Consider the following 25,732-nt stretch of genomic DNA (forward strand, 5'->3'; position numbering starts at 1 on the left):
CAGTTATTAAACAGACAATGCGGATAACGTCTCCAAGACCTGGACAGTAGCGCCCTCTAGCAGTCGGATAAACCTTAATCTTACTAGTATTAAAAACTTTTCTGCATGCACAGTCGGCGAGTGCTGGGAGCAAATACATGTATGTAGAGATATTTCCATATTTCCCCTTTATGTACCTTAGGAGTTTATCCGTTAGATTATCGCCCTTGTGTTCAATTCGAGCAGTGTGATCAGTGACTCGAAACAGTGGCCAGGTGGCGCTGATGATCGATGACATTTTGTCGTGTTTGTGAAGCTTACGTGCGCACGTGTTCATCATGCTCATGAGACATGGAAACTCATGAATACCACTGACTGTTGACAACGGTGTTGTGGTCACTGATTGTGAGTAGACCCCCTATGAATATCATTATTCTATTGATGTTGTCATGGGTGTAAATACATATACAGGCCTACCTTTATTAACTCCAACAGTCACTCATTTGCAAATTGCCAATAAGGGCTGGATCAGGCCTAGGGCTAGCCCCACTACTAGTGTGGCACGGATCATTCCTGATTTACAAGGATAAATCAGGAGTGATCCGTGCCACACTAGTGGGGCAGGCCTAGGGCCTACCTGCTTTTTGTTTTTCACTGCCTAGCCCTGGAAGTTGGAGCCCTTTGCTTTGTGGCATCGTTGCTTAAGTCGTAAGGGCAAGCCGACATGTTGAGCTACATGTACTGACTGTACAGCCTTATTGAGGGCTTGGCTGCCGAGAGTGTAATGCATTTTGCTGAATGATGAATGACATGGATATATCGTGGGAGGTCCAGATTTCGGGGTTCATTACTTTTAGCACCCTGTTCCTATTAAGTATTGTAAAAATAATGGAGCAAATTCTACTTTTTGAAATGACTTATCTAAACAAGTTGTTGGTGATGTCCTCTTTCATATCAGAAAGAAAACAGAACAAGGCTTTTGGTTTTTGAGGGAAAGTTTTAGGTAAAACTGCAGCGTACCGCGAAGAGCTGTGAACGACAAATAAGCGAATGTAGTCTGGTTCGTTGACCTGGATGGATATTTGTTTCGATGTATCCAAAAAGCCTGAGTCGGGTAACCAGACGGAAGAGAAAATGGTGTGATTCGACTGAGTTGTTGTCTTTTGCCAAACTGGGGTTAGGAAGTTTTCTTGCTTAAATATTGTAAAAATTTACCTAAACTAGGCCTTTTAGGATTGAGTAATTGTTCCTTAAGGTCAAAATGTTAGTTTGAGAAAGTTCACTTTGTTTCCTTATTATAGGAACAGGGTGCTAATGGTAATGATCCCCCAGATTTCGAGGGGCCCTATTTTTGCATCCTTACTACATGTACATGTACATGCCCTACCTTCTGCGTTGTGCTGTGCAATGTAAACAACTTCTAGTGACGTAAAATACCTTCAGACTTGCTAAAGATCTTCTCTTCTCCCCGCTGGCTGAAAAATGTGGAAAGTTAAGGCTTTAGTGGTAAGTTGCACTTGTAAATATCTAGAGTTTATGTATTTAGGCCTAGTTTACAAGATACAAAAACCATGGAGGTTGCAGGGGCAATTACTATTCATTACAGTTTCTTTTAAAGTTTCAGATTACAGTGTTTCAAAGCTGCTGTCCGTGTATGACTGAAGTCACATGACTCCACTGACAACTGAGCATGCCGGGAAGGGAACGGGTGCTTGGAAAAGACATGTTCCTTATATCATTTTCTCACTGCCTGGCAAATCGTTTTGCCCTCACATTTGGAGGGATGAGTTGACATGTTTCAAAGCTTATTTTTTGTACAAAAATTTTCAATTCCTGCATACATATGAAACATCCAAATTAATACTTACATTCTCAGAAATGTAGGTTTTTTCTTTCATTTCATTCTCTCAACAAATATTAAAGTAAAGTGACTGTGGGGGGGGGGTTACAGTTAAGGCCTACAAAATAAAAAATGGATGGATATTTTGACAAAAAAGAGATTATAATAAATGTTCATTAGGCCCTAGATACAACCAACATGTGACATCCAACAGCAAAATACGTGTTACTTTCTCATCTTGCAGAATTTGTACAAGCCTAGTGCTGCAGTTTGGGGCAAGTGTCTACAGGAACTACGTTGTAGTCACCATCAGTGCTTACCAAAGCATTTTGGTGTGTTGTTGATGTGAATGAACCAAAGAAGCCTTGTGTGATTTCTCCTCCGCAACCTGAGCCAAGTCATGCTCCTGCACCAGAACACAACATCGCTTCAGAGCGCTACCACCACCGATGATGATGATGACAGCGACTCAGAGATTGATGACAGTGACAAGTGCTGTGTTTTCCTCTGATTTCCACCCAATGAACTTGCAAACTCCATCAATTTAACATCATGGGGCCAGTGAATGTTCGAAAACTGCTTGCACTGGACACACATCAAGTACTGCTGCAGTGTCGTCCTCTCCTGGCAAGGGATATATTTTATTGTCACACCTAGTCACAGTCTCCCATGCTTCCAACCCACAGAGGAGTAAATTTTCTCAATGCAGTTTCCTTCTTTTGTCAGGAGATTACCCTGGGAAAAATATGAGCCATGTTTTTCAGTTCAAACTCATTTATTATTTTGCGAAGTAAATTATGGTTAATTGAAATAATCTCCACAGTAAGTACTAGAGCATGTTGTTTGTTTCAGTTTTAGAAATAAGTAAAAGTGTATTCAATTTAAAACATTTGCCAATTTATTAATTGCATGTTTAATGAAAAATAAACATAGGACAGAGGGAAAAAACATAAAACACGGAAACGTTAGAGTTGAAAGCAAAGAAACACCTGCAATCATTTCAATATTTTGTGAAGTAAAAAAAAAGAGATTGATTTAGGAAAATACGGCTTCCGACAATAAAGGATAAGATGAAGTCGCACAAGATGCGCTACACCTCAACAAACATTTATTTCATGCATGGCTTCACTTTGACACTTTACCGCTGTACAGCCCTCGAAAATAGGTCACAGTCAGCGACGGAAGGTGTGTTCGTTAAAGCATCGGAGATCACTCCATCGGGCTAAAGCTGTGAAGGTCTTCCAGTTTGGATCGTTGTTTTCAAATTGCATGTAACGTAAGAAAAGTGATTAGGACATTAGTTGATATCTTGCACTAGTTTGTTTTTTCAAATTAAAGGAAAAGTCTTCTTCCCTCAAAAACTGGTCTCTGGTGGATACATGTGCACAAATGCACTCTATGCACCCTTTCCTTGTTCATTTGATGTCATGTTCAGTCCATCATGAAATAAACAGAACTAGGCAGTGCTAGGCTTAGTTCCAGACAAGGATATTTTGGAAGAATTGGCCTGGATTCCATTGATATTTCCCTACAGTTACCTGTTAGCTATCTGAAAGCAATGACATGATGTAAAAAGTCAAATTTAGCATAACACATGTACATTGTACATCTCCTGATGAGCTGAGCTGAGATTGAACTGGCACCTGCTGTAGACTAGAGTTTGAAGTTGTTCAGTGCAATCTTGAAACTTGTGCAAATTTATTGTTTTCCATCCTGAGTTGATTTGCCTTTGAATAAAATGCATTCATAGGATAATCAACTCAGGGGAGGGAGAACATTAAATTTACACAAGAGTCAAGATAGCACTTAACAAAGTCAAGACTTGGCACACAGTTAGGCCCAAGAAGATATTGTTTAGCACTTGGGAGTTTAGAGACAAAAAAGGTGATGGGGCTTTTTATGTTGTTTCAAGATGGCCTTCTTCTTTATGAATGCATCTTGGGAGATCACAAAGTGGAGATGTAGTGACTCATAGAGCTTAAGGCCCCCCCCATAAAAAATCTTTGGTTTCCGGTCAGCAAACACGTCGCGGTAGACCTGCACATTGGCAAAATAAATTATTTTATTTGGTAATTTTATAAGTCCAAAAGCTGCCAAACTTGCTTGATCGACTAGAACTCAGCTACTGTGTAATTTTAACGTGTTTTAGATGGGGAAGAGTTGAATAATACATGCACATGCATGTACAGTAAAGGAGTCCCTCTAGGCCCCATACATTTAGTCGGGCACTTTTTTCAGATGACCTCATCTCTGTATTGCATCATGGAACTGGACAAACCAGGGGGTCTTATGCCCTGTGTGCATCTACAAGCTGAAAATGCTTTTAAACAGTAAATAGCAAGGGGGCCTGTCTACGAGTACAGGTATTTCATTGTTGGCAGTGGCGATACCAGTACATGCGCATGTAGTGATGATGTTACTCATACATGTACTGTACGTCATTTTTAGGAAAAAAAAGTGAGGGTAAAGAAAGCCTTGTCGCTGCACCACTTTCGAAGCCAACCCCTGACCAGAAACTGGAAAATTTTTTGGCCTAAGATGGAAGTTTTGACTTGCAAGTTCCAGCACCTGTACGTGTACATACATTGTACATGTACATGAAGACCTTTATGCGTATACAGTAATTTGATTTTTTTGATGCATTAGTGGACGTTTTTGCATTTTCATCTCATTTTGCATTTGGAAAGAAAAAATCCACGCGGCTGGCCAATTAGGAAATTGGCAGGGACCCTAAAGCATGAGTGTGGCCAGAGAGCTGAATATGTCTGTGTACAGTGTGCGGACCCAGAGCTGTGTCACAACACAAAATGTCAGGATCTGTAATGGAAGCGTGGAGCTACATTGTACATGTACATTGTAAATTGTGTGCTTTCCAAGTTAATACATAAGATTAGTTTGTTTCCTGTGCCATACATTAACTGACATGTACATATCGGTACAAGGTCGAGTTTGGTTCTTCATTTTTTTTCTGAATTTTCATCGGCAAGTTTGTGCATAGAAATTCTTACTTACAGTTTGTAGACTCTTGTTGTCACAGAAATTAAAAATTCTGTTCACGTACACATACAGTTGTACATGTACACGTACTAGTGCACAAACTCCTGCTCCGTAGTTGTGGGGACATACACTCGATATTTCACCTGTTTTGTGGGGACCAAAAACGTGGTCGGGACGCAGAAATGTCCCCACAACTCAGTTCAAATTCTCCCCACAAACTTGCCCCCTGAACGCGGTGACTGCTTTTTGTGTGGTACACATTCCATGTGTGTGGCAAGCAATGAACATTCAGTTTTGCACTTTGTAAATGTTAAACCTTCGTCTCCAGAGTGTGCAAAAAGTTGTATTAAATTTTGGGGTTGAGGACAGTAAGGGTTAAAAATCCACTTCACAGAAGTCATTTTAAAACTAGTTTTTGGTTAAGTTTGAATCTCACCAGTATATTAACTGAAACTCAGAATGAAAAATGTAAGAGTAGGCCGGGCTTACTCTTACCTGTAGGGGGCCTACTAGGCCCCCTACAGGTACTACCGTGGTACATACACATGTACATGTAGATGTGTACAAAAGTAAGTACCAGGTACATGTACACAGTGTACAGTACATGTACCATACATGTACATGTATGCATGTATCATGTAATATGCCTTTGAAATTGAAATCAATATTGTGTGTTAATACTAGAGACTATGGGTAACAATGGGCAAACTTAATTGCGCTGGCCTACTGTACATGTACGTACAGTGTGTTAAGCGTACTGCGGTATGTCTTTCCATGATGCCGTTCCCTTGAGAAGCGCAGCGGATACACGTCCATGTACAGTACCGGTACAGATTGTCATGAACATTGATTTTTCTAATAATCGTTCTCGGGAGGAAATTATAGCCTTTCCAAAATAAACTTGAAGAAGTCAATACCCGGTCTTTAGACCTGTGCATTCATGCAGTTGGAATGCGCATGACATAAAAATCGGACAGACTAATCACATCGCAGTGTGCTGGATTTAGAGTAATCCCTTGGGTACAGTAACTGACTGACAGTCTGAACAAATTTTTACAATGTATGCTGTTCTATCAGACGGTGCTAGTAAGTGGTGACCTTAACTTAAGTGCTTTCTTTCTGGAAGTTTCCCTCCATCACAGAAATGTCTTTTGAAATTTTAACTCCGCAAGGATCAGGTAAAGCTTCCTACATGTACGTTGCCATGGTAACAAACTGACACCTTTTGCCTACGGTAACTTAATACCAATATATCTGATAGAACAGGATACATTGTTAAAACCCCCCTCCGATATCATTCTGTTTTAATATTTCCCAGGGGTGTAGGCTGGTTTGGCCCCGGGGAGGGAGGATATTTCATTTACTTCCACCAGCAGATCTACATGTAGGGTAGAACCACCCGGGGGAGGGGGGAAGGATCAAATGCTGGGGGAGAGGGCAAAAAATTAATGAGAACAATTCTTTTCTTGTAATTTTGAACATCTTTCTGGTGTGTGAGGCGAAACTCTGGTGCAGAATTTTACACTCTTAGGGGAGGTGGAAATTAAATACAGCCACGTACAGTATGTACCGTACATGCAGGATAACAAAATTTGTCCTGTTGAACACTGTATTATTAATTAACCCTTAACCCCCCTAGGGACCATTGAAATCATGCATGCTTGTTGGATTCAGAATGGTTAGGGTTTAAAAAGAACTCAAGCCAAAAAAGAATTGCCTTGGAGGGCTGTAGCAGAGTCCCCCCCCCCAGCTGTCAGTACATTCCTGGGGCAAACTGAGTAATGGGAGGTGTGACAGCCTTGGGGACGATGTCACTGGATTGAAAAAGCTTTCTTTTTATGCTCAAATTTGGAGCCTAAACTAATGCGCTACAGGTATGTACAGTAGTTGGCATATGTATGGGATCAGTATAAATTGACTCTGTGACACAAATTTAAGGGTTGTTACATGTGTATAGTACATGTACATGTACATACCCTACCGCACCGTACATGTAGTTGTGGGGACCAAAAACGTTGTGGGACTCGGAAATGTCCCCACAACTCGGTTCAAATTTCCCTAACAAAAGAACTTGTCCCCTGAATGTGGTGAATGCCTACCCGTGCACGTATTTGTATACATTTAATGTTGAGCTCAAATTACACAGTTTTCACATGTACCATCAGGCACAGACCTGTAGTGTTTTTCAAGTGTAGTTATTATTGTTTGCAATTTTTGAATATTAAATTTTCAAATCACCATGGATCTTTTTTATCATTTGGATTATTACTGGCACAAACAGCTACTGCAGCTTGACGCAGATTAAGTCTGAATTGCAGTCAGTGTATTGAATAAAAACATTTTACAGGAAACTTAATAAAGAACATAAATTTAAAGAATCAAAATATCCTAGAGTTAAAAAGAAAATAAGGAAAATAAAAATGAGAAGACTGCACATCCCAAGTTAATCAGATGCACAAGAAATAAGCTGAAAAACAGAGTTTCAAACGTTAAAAATTAAAACTAGTTTTGGTTCAAAATGGAAGTTATTAGGAGGATTAAGCTGGATTTACATGTATGCACCGAGTCAATTATTCAAGACTCTTCAAAAACCTTATTTTATTCCTGCCTTGTGTAATACAAAGGAGGTAAATTCTATAAATATTTGAGTACCATTTTTGACAATGTTGACTTCATTTCCATATTTTTCCCAAGCAAATGCTACCGAAAACAACTGATGATTTTTGTGAAAAGTTCTGTTTTTCGAACAGCACCTCAGATCCTCCTTGCAAAGTAACAGTGTACGTGCACAGCTTTTTTTTTTCAAAATTGTCACTATTTCTTCAAAATGACTGCATGCTGGACGGAAAAAATTCACGGAGTGTGCCAAAAATTTGGAAACTGTTAAATTGATTGGTTCAAAAAAAAGAATTTGGAATTTTTTGAATGTTGTATTGAGCCTCCATATCAATGTTCTTGGCAGTGCTTTTGATACTGTACAATGTACCCGGTACATACATACAGATACATCCATGTACATGTCCATCATCAGGAGTTTGGTGAGTTACATGTATGTATTAGTACATGTAACTTAGCCACCGGTAGGAGCCTAAACACTAGAAATTACATGTACATGTACATGTGTGTATGTGTAATATAAGTTGGATTGGGCATATCCTGTCACCGGATGTCAAAATGCCATAAATTAAGAGGCAACTGCCTTTTGGGAAAGCAATAGTTTTTCCCTTCTACGTGTACATGTACATGTACCTGTGAAATTGCAGCAGCTTCAGAGAGCAGAATTCTGCTCGAGTCTCTAGACCCTTTAAGAAAAGTTTCGGACAAGTTCAAAGGATATCTCTGTTGTACCAGTAGGTTTAGAGTTTTTGCTATATTTAGCCCGCTGAAACTCAATCAATATTCAATACCGGCAGCCCTCCACATCATTAATTCTCTGGCTTGTGGCACATAGCATTCAGATGCACCCTGTCGCCCAGACTGTTTGTTTTAGCAATCCCTCGGTGCATTTTCTTGCTTAATCTCCACAAAATCAATTCAAGAGTGCTGTTGAAGTGTGAAGATTGAGCAACGTTCATGTTTTGAGCATAAATGGCGGTAGTTTATGCATGAGATTTTGGATTTGCTTGCCTCAAGCCCATTTGCTAATAGTCATCAAGATGTGCCACCGTGAATGAGTAGGGCAAACTGCCATCATGTTTAGAACTGATTTCTAGTATTTCTCGTATACTTCATAATCTGAGGGTTTTTAAAAGCAGTAACAATCCTACAAAATAATGAGTGGGGAATCATTTTAAGATTAGGGTATTAACGTTTTTCCAAGGATGGATTTGCACCGGGGGAGATCAGTTAATTTTGGATTTGTTTCAATTAATTTTGGATTAACAGTTTGCAGGTGTTACACACATGAACATGTACATGTACAGCTGCATTTGAAGTTACTTACAGGTACATGTATATATGCATTTCTGACTCATTGGTACATTGCATGTATTTTTACCATTCACCATCTCGGCATCATCTTCCATCTTATGTTCACAGTACGTGGTTCAGAGTGTTTGTGTTTTTCAGAACTAGAAAGGATGTGAAAGTGTTGTTTCATATTCGTTAGATGTTATACATTGTTTTAGCATGAGAATATCGGTGAAATGTCTAATGTAAGAGCATGAGATTAACTTGAAATGTGTGACTCACATGCTCGAGGCGTTAGAGTTGGCAGTCCTGGCATGGTTTCCTAGAATTTGTAGACTAAACAAGAACTGATTGCCCAAGCGTACATGTACCATCAGGGGTCGAAATTAACGGTGGTCCCATGACCCCTGGGCCACTGAAAAATTCATTGGGCTACCGCATTCTCCAAAAACGATGGCCAGATGGGACAGTGGTTATTTTAGGAACATTGTCACATTTTCAACACTTTCATAAAATTTTACTACCGGTACTCGTGTTTCAAATCACTGGTGCAGCTCTTCGGAGTTCACCATATACTGTAATTCCATAGTCCACGTGGCCGTTAAAGTTACAGTAATACATTGTAAACTAGCCATCAATGAAATTTGGTTCAAAGTTTGTAAAAATAAATTATGCAGGGATACTTACACATGTCCAAGCATTTATTGTGTTGTACATGTAACTCTAACAAGTCATAACACCACATGTAATGGTACTGTGTCTGTCAACATTCAGCTTAAAAGGTCTTTCCCAATAATTAAAATTCTGCAAATTATTCAATCCAGGTGGGAGATTGGATGTCAAAGGTCAGTGCCCCCTTGAAATAACACTTGAGGCATTGAAATTGCAGTTTGAAGGGCTGCCATACCTACTAAGAAGAAGCCTTCAAAAAAACCTTTGAAATTAAAGTGTGAAAAGCATAATGCATCCACAAATGATGTGTGCAGTTCGTTTGGCTTGTATGATTTGTCATGTCAATTCTCAAGGGTTGATTTGAGGAAGTTTTTTATCAGTTGATGTTCTGTTTTGTAGTGACGTTAACAAATTAGAAATGTTTGCACAAAGTTTATCACAATTTTTTCACAGATTTCCAAGGGCCAAATTTCACTCCCAGCTGAAACTTGAGTCTGGAGTGGTTTACAGTGAAATTCATTCCATCAGACGAATTGATTTCCAGTCTCAAATTTCCAACCTGAGTGGAATTCCGTTTTCCTTTGGTGATACCTGTATTTCCAGAGTGATTGTCACTGGAATTGTCATGACTGTAGTGCCGGTACATGAACTTGTACATATTGTGAAATTTACAGACGTTTTCTTGGAAATAAACTTTAGAGTCATTAGAAATTGAACAGGATGGAGAAGGAAAATGAAGACTGTTACATTGTATGTGACAATGTTTAGGCAAAACAAGGTACCGTATGCTTTCTTTCATTTTTTTTGGCCTACCTTATTTTGATGGCACAATCCTTATGCAGTTTTGGGAAAATCTGAAATTGGAAGTGGCAGTAAATAAAGAAAAAAAAGGGTGAACTTTAGTTTGAATGTGATTTATTGGACTTACTGAAAATACATGTATCTGCGTTAGTACTCCTGAAAGTGTTGTTCGTAGATCATTTTATTAAAAAAAGAATGCCACCTGACCTGCCTCTAGCTGTTATTTTTAACGAGTTACAACACTTCCTGGTACATATGACGCTACACACTGAGCCAGTATTGTTTAAAAGTGCAAAATATTTCAGATGCGATATGATATGGACACCGAATATTATTTAGCCTTTATTGTTTGATTGAATGAACGTTGAATATGACTTTTTCCTTGTTATGAATGTTGCATGCGGGAATGCTCTTGACAGCAGCTGCTGTGATATGTAACCTCTTAAAAAGTGACATGTCAGGTACCGATATCAGGTGCTTTAAGCTGCGGGTTCTTTAAACTGGAGATTGAACACGCTGCATGTACATGTACATGTACTTGTAATGTAAGTGAAATAACACTCGCCCAAGTCAGGGAAAAAGGCGATGCTTTTCCCAATTGAATACACTGATGGGTTTGTACCCAGGGGAATGTGAAGTGAGTAAGTGACATTTTCAATCAGGTTTAAGGTGTCTTGTGGCAAATGGAACATTCTTATTTTCTTGTCAAGAAGAGGAATTGGAGCTACGCATTTTGTGGAAGGTGGGATATCCCACAGAGAGTCGAAGTTGACCATATCCATCATGCAAGAGCTTGATTACACGAACTTTTCCCTGTCATACAAATTTAATCATTGGTAAGTTTTATGTTTCCGTTTGTCGGCTCGATGTGTTTTCCGTCTGCTGTGTCTCTTATTTACTCTGGTGCACATGAGATACATGTAGTTGAACTCGTGCGAACAAGCACAGATTCATAATTCATTCACACATGTAGAATTCCCAATGCAAGGAAAAGAAGACTTCCTGATCGGCATGTTTTTATGAAAAAAAAATCCTGAGAATTGCTGCTTACTTATCCAGCAAACTTCCAGTGATACAGTTGTCCAAAAGGGAAGGGGGACTACACGATAGATTCATCTGTTCACAGGCAGGCTCCTGTGGAATTCGTGCTGAATGTTCATCAGAATGGTACAATTCTGTGGTTGTAATAAGAAAAGCTGAGGACAAGAATGGTTGGTAGATGTTAAAGTAAATGTATGCAGTGTTATACAGGTGAGTCCAATACTTTCCAGTCAATTACGGTACATTTCAGCACCACTGCCCAGAATGTCTGATGAATATTTTGATATGAAAATACATGTAATTCAGGTGCGAGTTTTGGGGGATGGAAGCATCTATTGGGTTTGGTTTGTAAGTTTTGGAAGATGGATGTACATGTACTAGTAATCTGGAATTCTAGAATTTAGGGCATTTTACCTGTTCTAAAATCTCACTAGGGATCTATAGAATGAAGTTCATCCCTTTGTGTGAAGAGGGAATTATGCATAGTCTGCATATGACTCATCCTGCGTATTGATTTGGTTTAACAGTTGAGGTCTACAATATTAAAAACCCAAGGTAGATTTCCAACAATTACAGATGAGTATCAATATCATGGACTGTTAAATTCAGGTGCATTTTTTCCTTATAAGCTTGATGAACTTCGAGCTGGATGCAAACATATTATTTATTTAACAAAATTAACAAAATTAACAAAATTAATACAAATAAATCAAGTCAGTTAAAGTCTTAAAGCAGTCCTACAGAAACACAAATAAAGGTATAAGATTAAGTAAAAATGAAATAAAATAATCTTGAATACAATATTAAGCCTAACCTTCCTTAACCACACAGAATTGAACACCAGTAAAGTGTGTGAATTTGTGGCACTGGGTACTGTACCCCTAAACTGCTTGTGGTTTAACACGGGTTCAGGCATACCCAAAATAAACAGAGTCCAACAGTTTTTGTGCACAGTTTACCATATGGTATTGGAATTTGTGTGAATGAGTATGGTTCCTAGTAAATCACTCTGGGGAGCCGAGCCGAGCATGTTTCATGGCTTAGACTGTTCCAGACTACAGCTGCAGCTGTAAAGTTCTGGACTATGCTTCGAACTGCACTGTACATGTATCTGTCTATGTCAGAATATATACGTAGCTTTATCGTCAGTATTTATTCTTTTCATCTTGCACATTTGTGTTAATGGATACCTGTACCTTTTCTTGATGTCAACCTGTAAAAGTTGCTCCTTGTTTTGTGGGGTCCCTTTATTTCCGTGTGCACATACATTATGAATGTTGAGTTTACAGGTTCTGATTCATTTCACATACATACACCGGTAGTATGTACGTGTATGTGAAATCTGGAGCCTGTTTCAAAGCTACCTGTGTGCATACTATGGGGTCTCTTTGCTGTTCGGTGATCTACAGTACGGTACCTACCAATACACGTACATGTACATCGTGCATGCTGGACTTTTCAGTGCAGTCAGGCAGTCTTAGAAATTAAGCCGGTCTTGAAATGATCAGGCTGTCTGCGGCTGGCTTAAAGTAGTCTGGCTTGGAGATGTTGATTTTCTTTTCCATCTGTTGAAAGTGGTGTTATTTTTGCTTGAGTTGGGATTTACAGTGTAGGTGATTTGTAGAGCACTTGACAGATTGACATTTAGGGACAGAGTCACTGTAATTCTCTTGGGCAATACGTACATGTACATTTACCGGTACACGTGTAGGCCTACATGTGTGCATATATACATGTACGTGTACATGTAAGCTTTGCACAGCATACAGTCTGCATTTTGTGCAGATCAATGACATACATATATATCGTATGTGGTTCTGGTAGTTAGTGATTCCTGAATTTACTCTCCATGAAATATGTAATTCTCAAGTCATCCTTGTTCACTGACATGCCTCACTTTTTTTGGGGGAGGGGGGGTTTGGTCGGAACCTGCCGCACCTTTTACAGTACAGTGAACGATATGCCTCCTGTTATTGATTAAATTTGTTGATTGTCTCAGTCCACACTAAATTTAATTTGTGGCTGCAAGCCAGTCTGGTAAATTTAATCGTGTGTTCATCCAAATCAGTCGCAAGTTCCAAGCTGTTCATGCGCTCTGTATGAGAGCATCTAAAATGCACATTCTACATGCACCAGTATGCATGCTTTCAATGCATCTGTTCGTGTCCTTTGGACAGTGTATGTACACTTTCATGAGTGTTTCATAGTGAAAACATGACCAAATTTATCACGTTTCGTATTCTTGTCTGCATGAACTCCAAATCATGATATCCTTCAAGGTGGGTTTTTTGTATGTGCACTGAGTAGATATCCAGTCAGTTTTATTTGAATGTTGCAGTGAGACATGCATTACCAAAATGTTATGAAACTTTTTTCGGTGACAGAAAAACTCTGGTGTTTTTCACTGCAACGCAGTTTCCAATGCAAAAATTCAAACTGTACATTTGTATCTCAGTTAACCTCATTTTCATATTTATGAACAGAACTGTGATGTCACTGAAATAAAACCTCATTGTCATACCTCTGTCTTGGATACGCTCCGCGCATGAGACAGAAGAGCTTTGGGAAGTTCAAGAGCGAACATTCTGCTCCTTTTGTCAGTTTTGCATGGTACCATGATACGTTTTGTGCATAGGCTACCAGGGAATTCAATCAGTGATAGGGCTTATATAACAGACTCGGTCCTGTCCCAGCGGCGAATAAGGTAATGCGGGAACCGCTAACCAGACTACATATACTCACTGCATATGGTACCCTCACTACCGTAGTTTCACATGAAAGTTTATGTAATCAAAGAACGTGAGGGAACATTGCATTTGCAGATGGTATTCATTTTAAATATTTTGCTGGCCTTAATTGGCTTTCTTTTCATAGTGACTTATTGTTGTGCAGGTACCGGGTACATGTATACATGTACCGGTACATGTAGCAATAAGTCAGTGAGAAACCCTTTGTTAGGACCCAACCGTCAAATTTACCCACATTACGAAACCCCCAAGTAAATATTTTAATGTATTTTTTGAAAGAAGTGGTACAAGAACTTTTAAGTCTTACATGCAGATGTAATTTATTTTACTCCTACAGAAATGATGTGTCTGGTACATGTACATGTACATTGTACATTTATTTGTGACTTGAACTTTGCCCAAATACTGGTACATGTACCTCATTTCCGTTTCTTTTTTGTTTTGTTTTGTGTGCAACCTTCACTCTGCTCTGACGAATTTCCAACCTTTACTCTGCTCTGAAGATACACCATGGAGCCTGGACACACAAATTTTTTTTTCTTTTTGCATGTCCTCTCAATGACCGTCTTAAGGGGAAGTAAGTTAATGCATGTCAGTGTTTCAAGAACAAGAAGCAAGGGACGTCAAGTGGCGAGGGAGCGCTACAGCTCAGCCAGGGGTCTCAGCTCTGTACTATAAATGTACACATAGGTTGCCTCGTAACTCAGCAAAGCAAATTTGCATTCAAGAGCCAATTACAAGACAAGACACCTGAAGGACCTACTGTAATGGGTTTTCTTCCATCTTGATGCAGGTTAAGTACATTTTTTCTTCAAGATGCAGTACTGTACATATATGTACATGTACATGTACACTGTATAGTGTCGGTATGAAGGTATGGGTACTCTGCACAAGTTTGCAGGTGGATTCACATCCATGTACCCAGAACATGTACAGGTATACCACGGGAATATGAGAAATACTTTGTTACAGATGTACGGTACATGTACATGTACAGTCACAAGTTTCTTCACAGGCTTACGGTGTATAGAACTTACTAAACCAAATCGTGGCATTAAAAGATGGCTGAGTGATAAGTTTCAGTTTATTGTTTTTCAAAGTATTATCTTACTCAGCAGCTGAATAGAACCAAAATTAATTAACCAGTAGCACATTTCAGTTTGCGCGGAATTATACAGGTTTACCTGAAAACTTTGACCCAAAGGCCTCCAACTTCAATGCCGCTAGCATACAACTTTGAAATATATTTCGATAGTGACAGAAATACAATAAAAATGCATTTAACCGAGTTTAAAATTACATTTATTGCACGGGTACAAAATGTTCAAATTTCGGGGAAAAAATTCAGTGTACTCCATGCCCTTGAAAAGCGAAAAGAAGAATCCCTTGAAAATAAAAAACAAAGCACACGATGTAAAAAAAAGAAAGAAATAACACCTCTAGAGGACAAAGCAAGCCCCTTCCTCCTCTTCCCTCCCCTCCCAAATTTTCCATCAGCTTTGCCCTACAACAAAGTTGTTCTTAATGCGCCTAAGGTACATGTACACTGCTAAACCTGCACTTCATCAGACCACTTATTAGTCAAACCATGAAACATTCATCAAGTTCTGTGGCAGGCAACTGTACAGTATGTGGGTTGTGACCTGCTTGAGTGGTTACGCCTTTTGCGTTCTTACTTCTTGTACCTGTATATAGAGCACTAGTAAATAAGTAATGATATTGCAGAGATCATGGCGCATGGGGTCGGATGTGATGGAAAATGGAAAAGTGAGTCAGCCGTGTTGTGTCCTTCCCCTAAGCATGGAGGACGGAATGGCCTCCATGCCCCCAGGTACATGTGCCAGTAGCCATGGTGTCTTGGCTTCTTTGGGGATTTTATATTGATTCCCTAAAGGGGCATTTCAGGCCTCTAGAGTTTAAAGGATTGTGGATTTGTGAATTTTATACTCTTTAAAAATTTCAGATTGGACTGTTGTCGCTTTAGCCAAACCAATGAAAGAACCCAAATCCGTATTTTATTTTGAAATAGTGGGATAATAAGTTGAATAATTTTATTAAAATTATTCAAATTTTATTTTTTATTGAAATAAAATACTTGAAGGATTTAGTTGTAAGAACTAACAGTATGTAAAGGGTAGCTGCAATCAAAATGCTCTAATGCAAACCTGCAAAGCGTACCTTTGTGTCTCAGTTAACCTCATTTCCAATTTTTGTTTCACTATTTCAATGGGTATTTTACTGCCTTTTTGTTTTTATGCTAAAAAATGATATTTCCATATTCATGAGTGAAACTGTGATGTCATCCCAGGAAGAATACCTCAATGGAACATTGGTTTGTACACAAAAAAAGTCCTGTATTTTGTAGATTTTGCTGGACTAAATTTTCTCTTCTTTGCTGATTCATTGTTAATTATGTGTATGACACTGCATAGCAATAAGCAAGCATCGGTCCTTTCCTCAGAAATGTTTTTGGTAAGTACATGTACATGTGTACATGTAAATTCTGGGTTCACAGTGTGAACAGAAAACCTATGCACTACACTACATGTATGTCTTCCCAAAATGACTTCACAGTGACAGTGCCCGCTGTTTTCCAAGAGAGCGTGGATAATTTTAAGTGTTTAAAGAAGTGCACTTTTCAGTGCATTTAACCAAATAGGAGAAAGAGTTTTCCTACCTTGAAGAAAGAGTTCAAAGTTGCAGAAAAGTTATGTCTAAGAAAAACTTTTGCAACAACACTTTAAGGTAGAAAGCACTCCTTTACCACGACAGCCACAATAGTTTTCCTTATTTACAATGTTCTTTTCATTTTTTTGTCTCTTTTCATTTCCTGTATTTTTAACAATCTGTACTCTGATCATTATTCTTTGGGGGGGTCTGCAGGCAACTTTTCTCTGTTTTTCATTGAGGGTGATATACCAGTAGAGCACCACGCCTTCCAATGCCAATGCATGTGATTCGTACATTCAGTGTGTACCACGCATGGAAGTCTCTTTGGTCTGTTGTTTCTGTGTCTTTACTTAATGGCTTGTTCGTGCTTTCTTAATGCTAACTGCATGTATTGTGTTGCTTTTGTTTGTGCGTTTGTTTTCCGTTTTGATTGCTTCTTTGTTAAATCTGTTTGGTTTTTTGGAGTTAACAGGGCCATGAGCATCAGAATTAATGGCACATGTATGCTATGTGCACTATATACAGATATCCACTAGCATTATGTTATTATTTTATTTAGACAAGTTGAAAGTTCTACCTCAAAATCTTTCATTGCAACATTAGTAACTACACATTGAAAAAAGCTTTGTCTTGTTGTCAAACAGAAATTCCATTCTCTGAAAATAACTGCAGACTGAAAATTTGCAGCATCTGTTACATGTACCAGTCGCTGTACTCCTTGAGTGGACCGCCTTTTGTTTTCTCAGGTCATTATGAAGATAGCCCCATGCTTATCATCCCCACACCCAACTCGCCGTATTGTCAAGGTGACAGAAATGCATTTCCATCCTTCGTCACGCAGTTGTCCAGTTTCAATTAATTATTAAAAAAAGTAATTCACAAAGTGAGCTACATGTACCCTAGGAATTTTTTGGTCTCCCCTTCAGATGCAATGGGATGGCCAGCGATAGTGTTGCAGCCATTCTGGATCCAGTGGGTTGAGCACGAAGTTCAATTGGTTTGTGCGCAGTACATGTTCCAGATATGCGCTTGCTTGCAGAAACCTTCACCTCTGGATTCGTAGCAGCTACAGCCAAGACACTTGCATGCAGCCCTGAAGACACTGTAACTAGTGCTGAATCATTTCTGTTCAACTTCTTCCAGCTGATGCAGCTTGTCCATCAGAGGAGATTGCTAGGGGATGATCTTTCATGGTGCCAAGGATGGTAGTGTTGAGCCTGGGAATCAATCTTCATCGCTATTCAAACAAATTTTGGTAAGCATCAAGTTAGTCATTGTACATGCTGTATAATATCTAACTTTTTCCACTTTAAGAAGTGCTTTGCCAACAAGTGACTAGTGTGGAAAGCGCAAGAGTTTACACATAATCTGTGCTAGTCAACAATTTCCGTGGAGATGCTCAATATACACTTGATCTGACCATCTGACTAAGGCAATGTACGGGGCAAACATAGTCAAAGGTATAACCCTGATGATCCTGAGTACATGTGCATACCGTGAGACACAGCCCAAATATAGACAGTCATTGAGACTCTGTTACTGTCAGTGTTAGTACAGATGTAGATGTATGTGTGTTTGGTGTTGACAGAGAGGGGTGAAGGAAATGTGAACCGGCCTCTACACACTATGCTAGGCTTGCATGTGCCAAGCACCCAGGTACATGTACCTCACCGCTGATGTCAGTAGCAACATGTACATGTAATTCTGTTTTTTTCCCCCCGATTTCAGGATCTTTAGACAATCTCTTTCAAAATGTGGAAAATCCAGAATTTATTATTAAGGTGGTGTTTAATACGTATAAAAGTTGATATACCGGTACAATGTAGAACACAAGAAATGGGTACCGTATGTTAAGTGGTGCGTCAGGCAAACACAAATGTAAACCAAAGACTCTACGCTGCTTTTCATTATTTTGTGGATATTTCCATCTCATCAAATCTCACCCCTGATTAAGTACAGGTAAAAAAAAAAAGTGCTGAGGCATTTATGTTTGAGCTTCATTAATGTAGTTATTATCAAGGATTACTAGCAGAACAACCTGCTAATTGCAAATCCAGAGAAAAGGTATCCAGTTCAAAAACACCTGCAAACGCACAGTTCTGTATGCACTGGGCACCCACCTACATTTAGGGTGTTACAGAACCAACTGGGAATTGAGCACATTCCAGTGAAAACTGTCATTAGGTGTACTCTATTTCACATTAGACTAATGGGAAACCATGTACACACACCTTGTGCACTGAACACTAGAGCTGCTGTGACTTGTCACACGTTTACATGTACATTATTAATACCTATGCGTGTGTATATCAGGTATCAGTAATACATAGTGTGCATACATGCATACCAATTTATGCACTGTTCTTGTTCAATCCCATTGTGGGCAAGTTTGAGCGACGACTGTAGTTACATGTGACTGTGTGTGACTAACACTGCCCAAACGATGGATGGTTTGGACTACCATCATTTGGGACCCGGCTCCAGGGTTTGGTTACACCGCTGGTTATCAGTGACCCATTTCATTTTTAATTAACCCATAACAATCCTCAATCCTCCAATTTTAATATGATGGGATTTGGGGTTTGGGTTAACCCTAACCCCAAATGGTGATGTAAAAATCAATTAAGGAGGGAACCATTCACATGAAAATAACTATACGAGATTTCAATGACCATGTGTACTGCGAAATTCACAGTCAACAGTGAAATGTGAGCACTGATGATATTTTAAAAGATAGGCCGACTGGGGTTGTTCATGTGTAACTGAATTGCACATGTGCATTGTTAAAAAGCATCTGACTACTGGTTGAACTATAGTTCACGCCCGAACTTGCGCATTGTTTGACGCTATATAATGTGATGTCATTAGATGAAGTCAGCCTTTTTAGTTTTGAAGTTGATCCTATGAAAATTAGTTCGGAGGGTTTGGACATTTAGTTTTGGTTCTTTGCCGTAGCGTAACCAGGGCATAACTAGGGTAATTTGGGGGGGGGGACAGCCGGGAATGCATGCATTTTTTCTCAGGGAGGTTGGCACAGAAAGCTGCATAACTATGGTATGGCTTGTACCGGTACATAAATATTCACAGGATACATTTCGAAATGAGGCGGGCACAGACTTCCACAGGGGAAAGGATCTCCCCGTGCCTTCCCTCTCCCAAGTTGCCTCACTGTTAGGTCGCTTGCTCCTCTAGCCATTGAGAGCTGAAAGACATCGTGTTTGTGGGTAATTTCAGAAATTAGGGTCCAAAAGTGTGACATTTTTGTGTCCCTGTTACATGTGACCTTTATTATTTGACATGGAAATATCACCGTCATTGATTTCAAAGTGGTACTAATTTGTTTGGCAGGTAATTTGCATTAATACATCACTCTTGGAAATTAGAAAATGTGTTCTGAACTTACAAACTCGTATGTCAGATGAGACAGGGACACAAAACAAAAATGGACCCCTAATTTCTGGAATTATCCTTGTAAGAATTCTGCGTGCATGGTGTATACATTTATTGTAAACATTTAAATAAATGTTACAGACATTGCTTGAATCTCCTTTTCGGTTTTTTGCTTTGCTGGGTTACAATTACATGTAGTTGTGTTTTCCATTTCCTTATTGATCTGGGGAAGATCTATAATCATTCTGATCTGGGTCCTTGCAGGTGGAACATACCACAGCAAGTGAAACTTTTGCACAGTGTACCCTTGGAACAAGTGGGTCTCCCTATGAGCACCGACAGGATGCCAAATGAATTGACAGTGAGGGTACCAAAGAATTCCGTCTTGTGAAAAGTGCTCTCGGTGCCTGAACAGCGCACGCACATCTTTGTAGAGCATGTATACTGCAAAGTACTAGTACAAGTACCGGTAGTTCATCAAGGGTGAAAACAGCTGGTGATTAAACCTTGTCAGGCAATTCTTTTGGGCCCGTTCAAATAATTTGCCAACATCTGTGATAAAAAAAAAACTTTGGGCAGAAGGCTCTCACAGAGAATGCCAAATGATTAAAAGTTCCCCCTTCAAAATCTAGAGATGAGGTTTGAATTTTGTTAAGTGGTTAAACGTACATGTATTTAAACATCATGAAACTGAAGAAGTGCTACAAGTATACCGGTATTGATGGATTTTAGGAAGGCTCCTTGCAGAAATACTGACAGTTTACCAATATTAGGGTTAATTTTAGGGTTGACTTTTTGGGCAGTTTTATGAAGTGATGTTCAATTCAATTTAGGTACATGTACATCAATATGATAAATATACGTATTTGCTATTGGCCTTTGCTGTACATTTAAAATGGGGATGTTTTACTTTTCCAAAATCTCAGATAAAATTAAATGGAATGTGAGAAGGCTATTCTCTGATCACCAGGGCCTAATTAGGAATCGCATGTAGATTAAGAATCCTCAGAAAGCTAGGTTGCTCTGTGTGATGGCAATTGGTGTGACAATTTGTAGACTGTAGCCCATGGCGCATGCCACCCCTGGGGAATACCGTGGCACATTAATTTATTCCCAGGGCTGATGACAAGAAGATGTTATAGCCAGCTTGTACACGTACATTTCCCTTTAACGAGTCCCAGTAGAAAGTAATTAGAACATGCACACTGTCTGATGCACTCGCCAATATCCTGTCAGCGTTCATCGGTGTTGGTGCAAGACAGTTAGACAAACATCTCCTGGTTGGGCAGTGTGAAGATATGAAACATCAACATGTGGCTCATCTCACCTTTCATGACAAACTTTCTATGTTTTTACTCAGTGGGCTGCTCAGCATGCATCGTTGTTTGGTAATTCATGCACTGCTACATGTACATGTACAAATGTATATATGCACCGGTACCGTACTGTATATATACATGTACATGTACAAATGTATATATGCACCGGTACCGTACTGTATATGTACATGTACGTGTGCCCATTTGTTGGTATTTATCCATAGCAGCGAAAACCGAGCCCAGTCATGCCAGTTGGTGCTCGAATTTAGGTGTGATTTTATTGAGAAAACTGAAACTGAGTGTTTGTAGCATCACTTCTGTTGTCCCGGTATATCAATACATGTACCGTACGTATCATGCTGTTGGAATCTGCTAATTACAGACAGCTAGTCTGTTTGTTTCACACAGATCTGGTTTGGGATCAGTAGTCCCAACGCTGGTTTGCACCATCCATTGGGCGAATCTTAGTGTCTGTAAACCAACGAATGATGACTGATCGTGATTCGGATCCTAGTGTTCATCTCCAAGTGACATCACTGAAAGTCACTTGGAGCGGTACATATACGTAGATTACGGCTGTCAGTTACCTCCCCCCCCGCCAAAAGGAAAATATTTACACATTTACTACACGTATAATCCTGAACAATTGGAAAGAAAAAAAGCGGCATTCAGCTTTGCACAGAAAAGGTAAATAGCTACATGTATATACCGTCACATGTATATCCTAAAATGATTGCAAAATGTGCACTTAGCTACTGGTATAACATTATAGCTAGGTTATTATTCCAAATTTACCAGCTGGAACCCTTGAAAGGAATCCAAGCTATTTCTTTTATCTGAAGCTGACCATAAGCATTTTTCTTCAAGGAGTGGTACCCACTTAAAGAACTTCATGCAGCCATTGGAGTATGAACTGAAACTTTCATTGTAGCCCATCTCAAACAATTAACTGAACTAACAGGACCTTGGTCCATTTCAAGGAGGTAGTGGAAAAATACATGTACTGTTTCTTTTTCTGTGTATTTCTTATGATTGCCGTGAATTGACACACACTTCAGGTTGGCACAACTTGCTGCAAATCGCCCTCCCCCCAACATTTACTTATTTGTAATGTAAACAATATTACAGATTTACTACTTCTTATCTGTTTGGGTGTCCGCCTGTACATTTCCAAGATTCACCAATTTTTCCAAAATGCGATGGTGCATTTTCCTCTTGGCTGAACAAAGGCCAGTGTACCCTTAGGAGAAATTACAGTGCTTGGTTTTCAGTCATGCCCGTCAACAGATCCATATCTCACTTCCATCTTTACTAATTCACACACAGGTAGACCATGGACAAACAACCCAATCAATATACCAGTCCAATTCTGCAGCATTCACTGAAGGACAAATTGACTAACCACCTAATTTGTCATCCTGTCATCCATGAAGGACGTATAGTACTTATGTACTTCATTATAATGGGTGACATGTTTGCAGGGCAAGTTACATGGACCATATACCCTGACAGGTAGGGTACTGTATGTACCAGTCTTGGGCCAAGACTGGATTCGCGTTTATTTTGTCAACCGGTACATACAGCACGTGTGCAATGCGTGCACTGGCAAGCATGCAGCTGAATAATAGTAATAGTAGAGGGCACTTTCCATGAGAGACAAACTGTACTGATGTCCAGTCTTGGTGCATGCGGCAGGCCTACTCAAGGAATTCCAAGTGGTACCTCATACACTTAAAGTACATGCACATGTACCATGAATTATGGCAGATGCTCATCGCATGATGGTTGGATATACACCACAACATACAGTACTAAACCATTTGGGATTCAGCTTCATGTAAATGTCAGACCGTGAAAGCATTTGACTGGTCCGTTGGATAATACCCCCAGCATTACAGACAAAATCCCTGAACAGTGGCCAGTCTCACCAGTGTACCTGATGTACACAACTTTATAGTATGATGGCTCATGCCATGAACATGCCTGAGTTTTGTAGCCATTCAAGGCACTTTCCGGTCAAAAAGGTGTGTTTGGGACATCGGATCAAATGCGCTGACCTTACATACCTAGTATGGACTTGTGAACAAAAGATGTCCACACGATGCAGGAAAGGAAGATGTTCTGTGGACTTATACGTCCACAGGACGTTTCCCTTTCTCTGAAAAAGAAGTTTAGAGGAATTTAGGGTAGGGGTCATCTGTCGTAAAAGGAAAAGTCAGGGAAACCTTTTACAAAAATAGAGCTGAAAATCGTGTTAAACCCAGTTCAGGAAAAACAAGTATTTTCACTGAGTTTTCTTAACTGCAGGAAAAGAAAGGAATGTCCACACTAGGTATGTCCCGGTAAGGTAAGTGTGGGTGTACAGCTATGTGCTTTAAATGTGTAACAAATTTAACACATTTCGACTTGAGCGAGATTTCTCTACACCTTCTTGTGACGTCAAGTGCGCCTCATTTTCCCCACTCACCTACATGTCCATGTACATACATGTGCACATGTAGGGTATGAACCGATCTTTAGAGGCGGGAGGAAAACCCCGTATTCATTGATTCAGGGGAAAATCCACGGAATGAGGGAGGGACTGGAAACCCACTCTGCTTGTAGACGTACATTGTACATGTAGGTGGGATTTGAATCCGGGCTGCAGAAGGTGGAAGACAAGGAAACAGCCATTACTTATAATGCCATTTTGACTCCCTGTCATGTCTCGGCCTAAGACAAGTGTACGTGTTGCACACTGTACATGCAAATGTGCGTCAGTAGTGATGAGCATTGATGATCTATGTATATTGTTTTTAATGCTTCATCCCCCACCAACGCTGCCCTCCCACATCTCAGAGAAATCTTCTGTTTTAGTCCCAGTACATGTACAAGTCTTGGTACAGTGTATTTGCGGGTCATTGCGCAGTGCAAGCCCTTGACATAGGAATTGTTGACCAATGGGAACTGAGTTTGGCCAAGGGAAGTGAGACAAAAAAATCAGATGGCATGCAGAGTCATGCAAAAGTAGGAATGTCTAGGCACGCAGCAACAGATGTCCTTAACTCATCAAAAATGTATAAAGAAGCATATGGTTGTAGCCATGGCAACAGGAGGCAGATGCACCTGTACATGTAAGTAGATTTTCATGATTAGACTCTCTCCAGTGGACTTAGTAATCACATGTACAAAATGTATGTGTGCATGTGTGTGTAACTAAATAATTTTTTTAATACAAGCACATGTATCTCTTACACGTGTAAATATTTGCCAAAAGTCACAAGTGTGACAATGCACACACCAGCACCAGTGTATTCCTGCTACTTCAGAAATCATTCTCATGCAGTGTTTGTACACATCTGCATGTACATGCATAGTACATGAATTTCAGGTTAATTCAAAGATGATTGAAAAACTGCCATGCTGGAAATTAATACATTTTGGAAAACTTGAGCTCTCCTTGCCCAGCCATGGCTTGTGATGTGCATGGCATCCCCTTTAATGAATCCATGCTCATCAACTGGCTCTTGTCTGTTGGAGGTAAGGATTGTTAACATACAATTACGCTGTCATACCGCTATGGCACATGTACTATGTGCATTGCATGAACCAAGTGACATACATGTACACAACATACTCACATGTCTTGCATGAATTTTCACTGTTGAAAACATCATTGTTTAATATACATGTACACAGGTACATGTTAGGCAGATTAGCAGTGGTCCCATTTATTTTGGCCATGTTGGTTTAGGATTACTTTCTGAAACTAATGAGTGATATTTTTACTATTTTAAAATAGTAGCGGTTAACTGAACATGTTCATCCTTGCACAGTGCATGGGGTTTGTCTGACCAAACATTTTGAAATGCAAAATGAAACTTGAAGTCATCCATTTTTAAAGAATAATTTTCATGTCGACAATTTAAAACGAATTTTGAACATTTTGGCTCATTTTTGGTGACTGTAAATACTGTACATGTACATGTAAGTCATATGTCACACTGATGTATTTCATTCACCTACGTGTCATTGGAAACATGTTTAGGACAGACTTTTAGGCTGTTAGGGGACGTTTGCCGATGAAAATTTCATTCTCTATAGAACAACCTCAAAATCTTTGGAATATTTCTTTCATGCCCCTGAGGTCTCTATCTGCACATTATGCATTCAGGTAAAACGCACAGCCGTAAACACACTGATTTGGGGCCATTTCTGGCAGCCCCAAGGGTCTTGCCCACAGAGGAATTCCCCAATGCAGAAATGATGAGATTTTGGCTGGCTCGCATGATTGCATTCTACCCTCTAGCTTGCGAGGAGGACACAGTGTGTAAAGTTCATTTTTCTGTGAGTGATGGCTGTTCACTCGAGAGTTAGAGGGTTGATGG

The 25,732-nt window shown here is 39.6% G+C and overlaps 1 protein-coding gene across 5 annotated transcripts in view; it reads left to right on the plus strand.

The window, feature by feature from the left end:
- Positions 1-145: 145 nt before the first annotated feature.
- Positions 146-25,732, plus strand: part of LOC110988155 (alpha-galactosidase MYORG-like) — a 33,905-nt gene continuing 8,318 nt past the window's right edge. Inside the window, exons 1-3 of one of the 5 annotated variants that reach the window (XM_087137459.1) lie at positions 146-384; positions 8,702-8,761; positions 17,800-17,911. The gene's annotated coding sequence lies outside the window, so the exon portion shown is untranslated. Of the gene's footprint in view, positions 385-449; positions 761-8,701; positions 8,762-17,799; positions 17,912-25,732 lie in introns of those variants that run through there. The other 4 variants (XM_087137460.1, XM_022251423.2, XM_022251440.2 and 1 more) reach the window with 4 other exon arrangements.

The sequence above is a fragment of the Acanthaster planci genome, linkage group LG05 (assembly GCF_054643075.1).
Source record: "Acanthaster planci isolate LZ-2023a linkage group LG05, COTS_SCS, whole genome shotgun sequence".
In the NCBI taxonomy this organism is placed as follows: domain Eukaryota; kingdom Metazoa; phylum Echinodermata; class Asteroidea; order Valvatida; family Acanthasteridae; genus Acanthaster; species Acanthaster planci.